Source organism: Manduca sexta, unplaced genomic scaffold (assembly GCF_014839805.1).
Source record: "Manduca sexta isolate Smith_Timp_Sample1 unplaced genomic scaffold, JHU_Msex_v1.0 HiC_scaffold_3793, whole genome shotgun sequence".
Taxonomy (NCBI): Eukaryota; Metazoa; Arthropoda; class Insecta; order Lepidoptera; family Sphingidae; genus Manduca; species Manduca sexta.
The window spans coordinates 1-9,667 of NW_023594900.1; the positions used below are offsets into that span (position 1 = coordinate 1).

The 9,667-nt window shown below is 38.2% G+C and overlaps 1 long non-coding RNA gene across 1 annotated transcript; it reads right to left on the reverse strand.

The window, feature by feature from the left end:
* Positions 1-2,583: 2,583 nt before the first annotated feature.
* LOC119193236 lies at positions 2,584-6,032 on the reverse strand. The gene is made up of 3 exons (XR_005113887.1): positions 5,889-6,032; positions 3,274-3,421; positions 2,584-2,684 (listed from the first exon to the last, which is right to left on the reverse strand). It is a non-coding gene; the product is annotated as an uncharacterized LOC119193236 (long non-coding RNA).
* Positions 6,033-9,667: the final 3,635 nt, after the last annotated feature.

Below are 9,667 nucleotides of genomic sequence, written 5' to 3' on the forward strand. Positions count from 1 at the left end.
CCTCAAGAATCCACCGGAGACTTGACGGAGTCTACATTAGCATGACCAAAAAATTGAGGTTCACAATTCGATAGCCAGATACCGTTGATCCAAAGGAAACTTATCTGGCAGAGGGTCCACCTTCGCCGCTTATAGACAGTTCAATTTATTCTATGAAGTAATGGGCTTCACTTATCGATGTTCATGTTGTCAAAAGTTCGATAACCTTCCAGTTAGTAATATTGTAATGACTAATGCAACCTATAATAATACTTGTATTTTTCCTCAAATTTATATTTATAACTCTCAAATAAAATCAACCATAAAACAATTTTTTCAATTTGTTTTGTAACTGTTACGATTTTTAAGAATTGTAAATAAATATTATCTTTTAAATCTAAATAATAACCAGTGAATAGTGATGTAGCCACGCCTATCGAAACTACTACGATTCTATTGGTCGAGGACGCATTAGGTAGCTGGAATTTAGCCAGTTTGTTCTTCCATAGATAATACAAACATGTATTGTGTGGACCGCTATACCACAACTATTAAACGTATATCTATCCGTATTAAGCAGTAGGTATGTCTGGTTTAAAACGTGGTGCCAACATGAGGCTGTTTGACCGAGCTTCCTTTGCCAGCCTATTTAAAACTGACTATGGTATTGGCTTGTTAACATAATGAACAAGAGGCCCAAATAAACAAATTAATGGATGACACCAAGACAAAAATTATAATTGACAATGTTTTTTATTTAATTTATCATAAACACAAAATTTTCTTCTTCATGAGGACCAAGTATACGTTTATTTTTATTGTGTTATTTTTTAACATATTCACCCACGCTTTTTATTCCCGAAAGGGTGAGTAGAGGTGTAACTAGTGCATCAAATTTCGTTATAACGTATATTCTGTCCCTTTGACAGGAGGCAAGCCTATCGGACCGAGCACGAATTATTTACGCAAACCGGGGATCGCACCCGAGACCTCGGCACAGCATTAGTACGGCAACACAACTACGTCATCCATGAGTCAGTATCTTTATCTTCCGTGAAAATATTATTATTTTTAACAACAACAATTTAGAAAAATTAATTACAAAGTAAATCGTTTACATCATGATTGACAGTTTAAGGATTTATCATTGTAAGAACAATTTATTTATCCTTAAACCGGTGGTATGACATCACCTTCCTTTGCCAATCAAAAAAAAAGATACACAAATACAAATATTTTAAAAATAGAATGCATACCCTCATACAAATGTCGGAACTCTTTGTCATAAATCCTCCATGCTTTAGCGTGGCCTAGGAGAACATTCTTCGTGCAAACGAATACTCCTGAATAAGGCTCTTTGATTCCTGGAGCGGTATACCCCGCGGCGTAGGCAGCATCGCATACCACGATAGGTTCGTTTATGGTTATCCAGGTTTTGACTCGGTCTCCGTAGAGATCGAAGACAATGCGAGCGTAGTTCGCGAACCAATCTGCTGTCAAAGGGTTAGTCCATCCACCTGCAGAAAATAAAGAAGGTATAATTTTGATTAAAGTAGTCACCATTAAGCTCTGTCTACGTAGAGTAAACAGTGCAGTCAATGTGCTTGAACTAAGAGCTCCAAGCAGTGCCGGATTTATATTTTTTATGAGTGTAGGCCACTTTATTTCCGCCGCCCCATGTAGATAGGTTTATGTATGTATGTAGGTTTCTAAAATACGTAATAATATTCCATTTGTTTGTATTTTGGAACGCACTAAAGTTTAATAAACGAATGATTAATTAAATCAGTGAGCGTCCTCTGAAATCTGCCGCCCGCGGGCCGCGGCTTATACGGCCTATTTACAAATCCAGGACTGGCTCCAAGTACTCACCAGTTTAGTAGATTTAATTCAGCAATCTAACAAATCTGTTTACATTGGTACAATCAGTACTCTACTGTATTACTACACTATTTACTGTACCCGTGTACAACAGGCTTTAATCCTATTAATTTGGTAGATACTGCGCTTGCGCGTTTGCGTGACTAAACACGTCGGTCGTCATGACAATGCTCACGTCTCAACGAAGACAAAACATATAGCATAATGTTTCAAGTACAAAACACGCTTCTACTAAATGAAGATGTACTTATTGCAGTTGAATAACGGGATGAGCATGCCACTCGCCTGATCGTAAGCGATACGACCGCCTACAAACACCACACAGAACTGGATTACAAAATATTAAGTACTGTGCTCGTAACCTAAGACGAAATATAGATCTCATCATCATCATTTCAGCCGGGAATCGTCCACTGCTGGACATAGGCCTCCCCCATTGAGCGCCACAGGGACCGGTTCTGGGCCGCCCTCATCCATCGGACTCTGGCGACCCTCACCAGGTCCGTTCATCTCGTGGGGAGCCTACGCTGCGTCTCCCGGTTCGAGGTCGCCACTCCAGAACTTTTCCTAGAACTCATAATGCCTAGTACTACATGCCCACTGCTGCTTGGCGGTAGAAATAGACATCGCGATGATACCTACGAGTTACCAGACTTACCTAACTGCTGCAGGATATCTGGCAGGTCCCAGTGGTACAGCGTCACAACCGGTTCAATTCCACGCCCAGGAGGCCATTTATCAAATTATTGTAGTACTCAGCGCCATCTTTGCTCACATAGTAATCGTAACCTTTCGGCAGTAAGCGAGGCCAGGATATAGAGAATCTAGAAAGAAAATACACACTTGAGATAGGGTGTGGTAGAAACCCTCTCAACCTGGAAGAACCCTTGCTCAACAGTCCCAAAATGACCCCACTGCATCTGATGGTATGTGGAGAGGGGCGGTCGACACAATTATGCCGGCCTGTTGGAACTGGATATATACACACTGATCCCATAACGCGACACACTTACGTGGGTCACTATGGTGGGTTTGAACACCTTATGTACGGTAGTCGCTATCCATGTATTAAAAACTTTGTAATATTTATATATACGTATACATCCAATGAAGGCTGACTGTAGTTGTTGGGCTGTACCTGTGGTAAACGTTCCTATCCTTGAGGTTAAAATGCCTCCTTAGATCATGATTTTGTCACCCGCATTGCTATGAAGGTAAGTAGACAATTAATATTTCCAACTCCTCCCTACTCAGCTATTTTTCTATTTAATTAATTTCGTTGCGGGATAATGACAGATTAGTTTTCCCTGAGACTCGCCGAGGTTCACCGCTCGGTCTCATAATTCGTGCTGCAGCTGATCCTGGCTTACAGGAATTGTAGTGGTGGGTGTGAGGGCTGGAAAGTCTCTGTACCTGTAGTAGTCCAGGCCCATCTCAGCAGCCATTTCCACGTCCCGCTGCCACAGGTTGTACGAATCGCACGCGATATCTCCCGTGCTGTTATCTACGGTCACTCTCGGTACTCTATGAGTGAAGTTGTCCCAAATACTAACACTTTTATCTGAAATCATATTAATATCGGCTTTGTATCGGCTGCGAGATGGTTAAGAATATAAGGTCAAATTTAGATCCAAATTGATGATCTTTTATTGTTTTTGTTGAAGTAACATTACCATTAATTACATTAAATACTAGATTAGTATAAACTGTGTTTTAAAATTAATTATATACATTAAGATTTTTATTGTACTGGAATTTGTAGGTGGTGCAGTCAGCCACAAAAGTAGCTCAAAAATTCAAAACTTCGAACAAATGTAAGTTTCAAATTTAATTTATGTCGTCACGTCTTTTTTCTCTTTTATTGTGATAAATATTCATTATCACAATAAGACATAAAATATACTTATGTTGATATTAGAATACGTATATTCTGTATTATAATAGTTATTGTTGTAATATATCTTCTAGCTTATACTTAATGACAATGTCGATACTATAAGAGATTGTAGTTTTATTGATATAAAAGCAAGATACCGTCCATTAGAGCTGAATAAACTAATAAATATATAATATGCATAATAAATAGATTAAATTATATTAATATAATCTCAAAAGAAATGTTATAATACATATATATTTTAATGCTTATCTATAAAAATCTTACACGTGAAACGATATAAACTTATACAACATACACTCTGTTCAGGTGTGAGATTACACGTAATACTGATTATCACTACATAGTATAAAACAAAGTCGCTATATCTGTGCCTATGTCCCTTTGTACGCTTAAATCTTTAAAACTACGCAACGGATTTTGATGCGGTTTTTTTTAATAGAGAGTGATTCAAGAGATTTTATATGTATAATAACATCCATTAAATAGTGGAGAAATACTGTTACTTTGTTATGTTATACCCGTGCGAAGCCAGAGCGGGCCGCTATCTATATACTATTATATAAAGCTGAAGAGTTTGTTTGTTTGTTTGTTTGTTTGTTTGTTTGTTTGTTTGAACGCGCTAATCTCAGGAACTACCGGTCCAAACTGAAAAATTCTTTTTGCGTTGGATAGCCCTTTGTTCGTGGAGTGCTATAGGCTATATATCATCACGCTATACCCAATAGGAGCGGAGCAGTAATGGTTAATCTCAGGAACTACCGGTCCAAACTGAAAAATTCTTTTTGCATTGGATAGCCCTTTGTTCGTGGAGTGCTATAGGCTATATATCATCACGCTATACCCAATAGGAGCGGAGCAGTAATGGCTAATCTCAGGAACTACCGGTCCAAACTGAAAAATTCTTTTTGCGTTGGATAGCCCTTTGTTCGTGGAGTGCTATAGGCTATATATCATCACGCTATACCCAATAGGAGTGGAGCAGTAATGGCTAATCTCGGGAACTACCGATTCGACCTGAAAAAATATTTTTGTGTTGAATAGTCCTTTGTTTGTGGAGTGCTCAAAGTTATATATCATCACGCTATGACCAATAGGAGCGGAGCAGTAATGGCTAATCTCAGGAACTACCGGTTTCAACTGAAACAATGTTTTTGTGTTGGATAGCCCTTTGTTCCTGGAGTGCTATAGGCAATATACCATCACGCTATGACCAATAGGAACGGAGCAGTAATGAAACATGTTGCAAAAACGGGGAAAAATTATTCGTTTTGAGAGCTTCCGTTGCGTGCGCTGCGTAAACGGTTAAAGTTATGCAACAATGATGTATGACGGGATTGTTCCTCTTAAAAGTTCTAAAAATATATTATAAAACAAAGTCCCCCGCTGCATCTGTCTGCCTGAACGTGTTAAACTTAAAAACTACCCAACGTATTAAGATGAAATTTGGTATGGAGACAATTTGAGACCCTGGGAAGAACATAGGCTCCCGGAAAACTACTACTTTTATAACGGAAAACTTTAGCCTGAAAAACTTTATAGCGCGAGCGGAGCCGCGGGCAAAAGCTAGTGTTTTTATATACAACGTTCACAGTTTTTCTGTAGTGTATTTAGTATCAGCATTGCACCCGTGCGAAACCGGGGCGGGTCGCTAGTTATTCAATATACCAGTGGAGAAAGGTGAAATTTTCCGAAAAGGAACATGACACCATATATAGGTACTAATATGTATAAATGCGGTCTACAAATCGTTCTAATGATAATTAGATTCCACATAAATTCTACATAAAGGGAATTATACTTTTTATGTAGAAATAACTTTTTTATCGCAGAAACAGACACAATGCGTGTCCTTTATAAATTACTAGCTTTTGCTCGCGGCTTCGCCCGCGTGAAGGAGTTTCTAGGATATTTTTTTGTGACTTACTTGATATGTGTCGGTTTATTATGACCAAAGTACACAAAATCATTATAAATTGTAGCCTATGCGATATTCTGATGTATAACCAATATTACTGTTAAGTTTCATGCAAATCGGTTCAGTAGTTTCTTCGTGAAAGAGGAACAAACATCCATCCTCACAAACTTTCGCATTTATAATATTAGTAGGATAGCACATAGTTAGACTTACCGCTAACATTCCAAGCCCCTTCTATCTGATAAGCTGCAGTGGATGCGCCCAGTTTGAAACATGATGGGAATGTTGGGTCGATGGGACACGAGCTCGCTGAAGCTGTGGCACTGAACAACAGATGCTGTGATAGTAACTAATCTAATGTTTCATAAAGAAATATGGTCATAAATTATTATATGTATATATCACCCACATAAATTATTGAACAAATTAACCCCCTTATTTATAGACGTTTTTTATCTAAGGACGGAGCATTGCTGTGATAAGAAGCCTGTTTCTTAGTGCAGACGGCATGGCAGCCTTCGCAATGCGTAGACATAGGGCCGTTGTGATTGGCTAATATTGAGATACAACTTGAACCTAGCTGGCTGTCAGATGAACAAAGCTGAACAAACAGCAAGCTGTCAGATTAAAAAGGCTGAGAAACAGACTTATTATCACAGCAATGCTCCGTCCTTAGATAAATAACGTCTATGAATAAGGTGGTAAAAATTTAAACCGCTTTTATAATTATGTTTTGGCAAATTATTGCACTACAAAAACAAAGAGGATGAACTATATTTTACACCAAGCAAAAACTTAAACTAACTAACTAAAAAACTTAAAACTTAAACTAACTACTTAAACAAAGACTTGATTGGTGGCTGACTGTACCTACTTATTATTTAAGCATATTCGAAAGATGGTATGTATATAAGTAGTATAAGGTGCGTTGCGTAAAATCAGAGGCTTTTTCAGCGCATTAAACACAAATATTTTTTTTAAACATAAATTCTATAAAAGTTATTTTAAATAATCATTAACTTGGCTATTTATTATTAAATATACAAAAAACAAATCCTTAAAAACAGCAGCTAATGACTAACTGTGACTGACCTTACATTTATATTTTTTTGAAGGCGCCACGCAGACTGCCAATTTGTTCCTCGATAATAATACGAAAGCCACTCAACAAACTGTCTATATTTTAATTTTATATACAATAATGGAACTACTGATCATCTTCATTATCAGCCACAGGATGTCCACTGCTGAACATGGGCCTCTCCCAAAGATTTCCAGATCGATCCGTAAGCGGCCCGCATCCAGCGACACCCTACGACTTTTATGAGGTCTTCTGTTCACCTCGTGGGTAGACGTCCGACGCTGCGCTTGCCAGTTCGTGGCCTCTACTTCAGAATCTTCTTGTCCCATCAGCCATCAGTTCTGTGAGCTCTGTGCCCGGCCCTCTGCCACTTCAACTCGCTAATCCGATGGGCTATGTCGGTGACATTCGTTTCTACCAAGCTCATTTCTGATCCGATCACTATATCCTATTGCTTTAAATATTTGCTACATAAATCCACAGTTGCTTAACGCAAATCTAACAATTACTTAACCCTTAACTATGGACGTCATTTTTTTGTCACACTACCACGGACGCGCGGTCTCTCGGACCGCTATGTTCTGAGTTAAAATAAAACGTAAATATAAATTTTATTTTTACGCTATTATATTCATTATTTTCTAGGCATATTAAAATGAAATAATTTAGAAGCTTTTAATCAATCTTTATTTTTTCTCACCTAATCAAATCATATTAACAGTTAAAGGCACTATTTGGCATAAATTTACTTGAGATCAGTTTTAGGGCTGAAAACTTAAATGAATTAATCTTTTTAAAAAAAATTACCGTGTTTTCTATAAATCTAAGGCTTATTCTAACATAAAATCAAATAAACGTTTTCTTAAATTCAAACATAAAATTTTCACAATGATCCAATATGTATCAAATTATTGGCAGTTTTACACAAGGGTTTGGAACACTGTAACTGTATGACCTGTTTAGAACTTATGCAATTAAAATTGGACTTTCTCTTTAGTTTTGGGGACAAAGACGACATGTTTTGCGCTTTGACGAGTCAGTATCCTAACTAGGGGTTCGTCTAGAGCAGAGGTTCCCAGATTTATATATCTCATAGACCCCTTTCAAAATTTTGTTGGTTTCGGTGAACCTTTTTATTTTTTTAGTTTTCGCAGAGAAAGTGCATTACAACTACCACCTAGGAATCGCGGGGGGCTATGTTGGGCTCATCGTGCCTTTCACGACCCCTATCAATATTATCTGCCTATATTGATAGGTGACGTCAAGCCAACATTTTAGTACTGTACTAGCAAACCAGATAAATTTTCGCGGATCCTCGCTTGGGGCTGATACTTCTTATAATATTATCGTCTATGCTAGAGACATTGGTATTATCTTCATAGTCACTTATATGTTTTCGGATAAAATAAGTTTCTGGTAAAAGCAATCCTCGATAGTTTCCTCATTATCAGACTGGTGCGACTCTAAAAGTAGATCATAAATATGTTGCAGCTGTGACCTTGGCGTTTATTTTGACATAGATGCACTTTCATTAATATTTATTAACATTTTTAATGAAAATAACGCAAAAAACACAATCGGCGAAAAAATTTGTATAGGAAACATGGACGTGCGGTTAAAGTTTAAAGACAAATAACTGGCCTTATAGTCGCCGACACTATCTCCCATTTTAACACACGTTACGCGACTAAAACTGAAGCTACTGAGCGCCTTATACACGGAGAGCAAGTGGAAATTTTCAAACTGCGAGCGGCCTGTGAGACCGCGCGTCCACAGTTAAAGGTTAATACCAGGGGTCGCATACCGGTATCCCGGATTTCGAAAATACCGGAATACCGGACCAAATTAAGAACTTCAAAATACCGGTATTGATTTTACAAAAACCGGGATTTTCGGTATTTTCGGTATTTTATAAAAATAAAATTCAGTACAAAATGTGTGTATAATTATTAATTTCTCGCGTTTTAAATCGCAAAAATTTACGCTGCTTACAATTTCATTCATTCGTATAGGCGTATATTCTATAAAGAGCGAGCAAAATACATGGCTTATGGCTATATTGCTACTTTTGTTTTGTTCTAGGCATAGCGGTGTTAACTGTTAATTGTTATTTTTATTAGAAATATTTTTTGTTCTTCAAAGTCTATCCTCATTACTCAAAGACGTTATTCATCTAAGGGCTGAGCATTGCTGTGATAACAAGTCTGTTTCTCAGTGCTGACGGCATGGCAGCCTTCGCAGTGCGTAGACGTAGGGCCGTTGTGATTGGCTAATATTGTGATACAACTTGAATCTAGTTGGCTGTCAGATTAACAAAGCTGAACAAACAGCAAGCTGTCAGATAAAGAAAGCTGAAAAACATAACAGGGGGAATAGATGTAAAATACAACCTGTTTAAAAGCCTTGAGCTGCCTACAATAAAGGCCTGGTATTTCATGGCAATTTCACGAGGTTTACCGAAAGGCCGAAATTGTCCTTATTTATCCTATCTACAGCTGCGGACACACAATCGACTTGCTCCTGAGAATAAATTTGCAAATCATCAGCATACAGCTGGTACGCACATTGAAAATTTTGTGTTATGAGGTTTATGAAGATAGAGAACAATAATGGGGAGAGTATGCCGCCTTGAGGGACGCCACGGTCTATATCGCGCCAGCTAGACGAAGAATCGTCTAGGCGCACCAACTGTTGGCGTCCCTGAAGATATGACGAGAACCAATTCAGTGCCGTGGGCGAGATCATAAGGTGGGAGAGGTTTGCAAGAAGTATGTCGTGACTGACTATATTGAAGGCGTTGGAGAAATCAACCGAAGCCAAAACAACGACTTTGGAATCCTTCATGCCCCCGCCCCCTAATAACGCCAGTCATTTTGAGGAGTGCAGTAATAGTGCTATGGCCAGGCCTGAA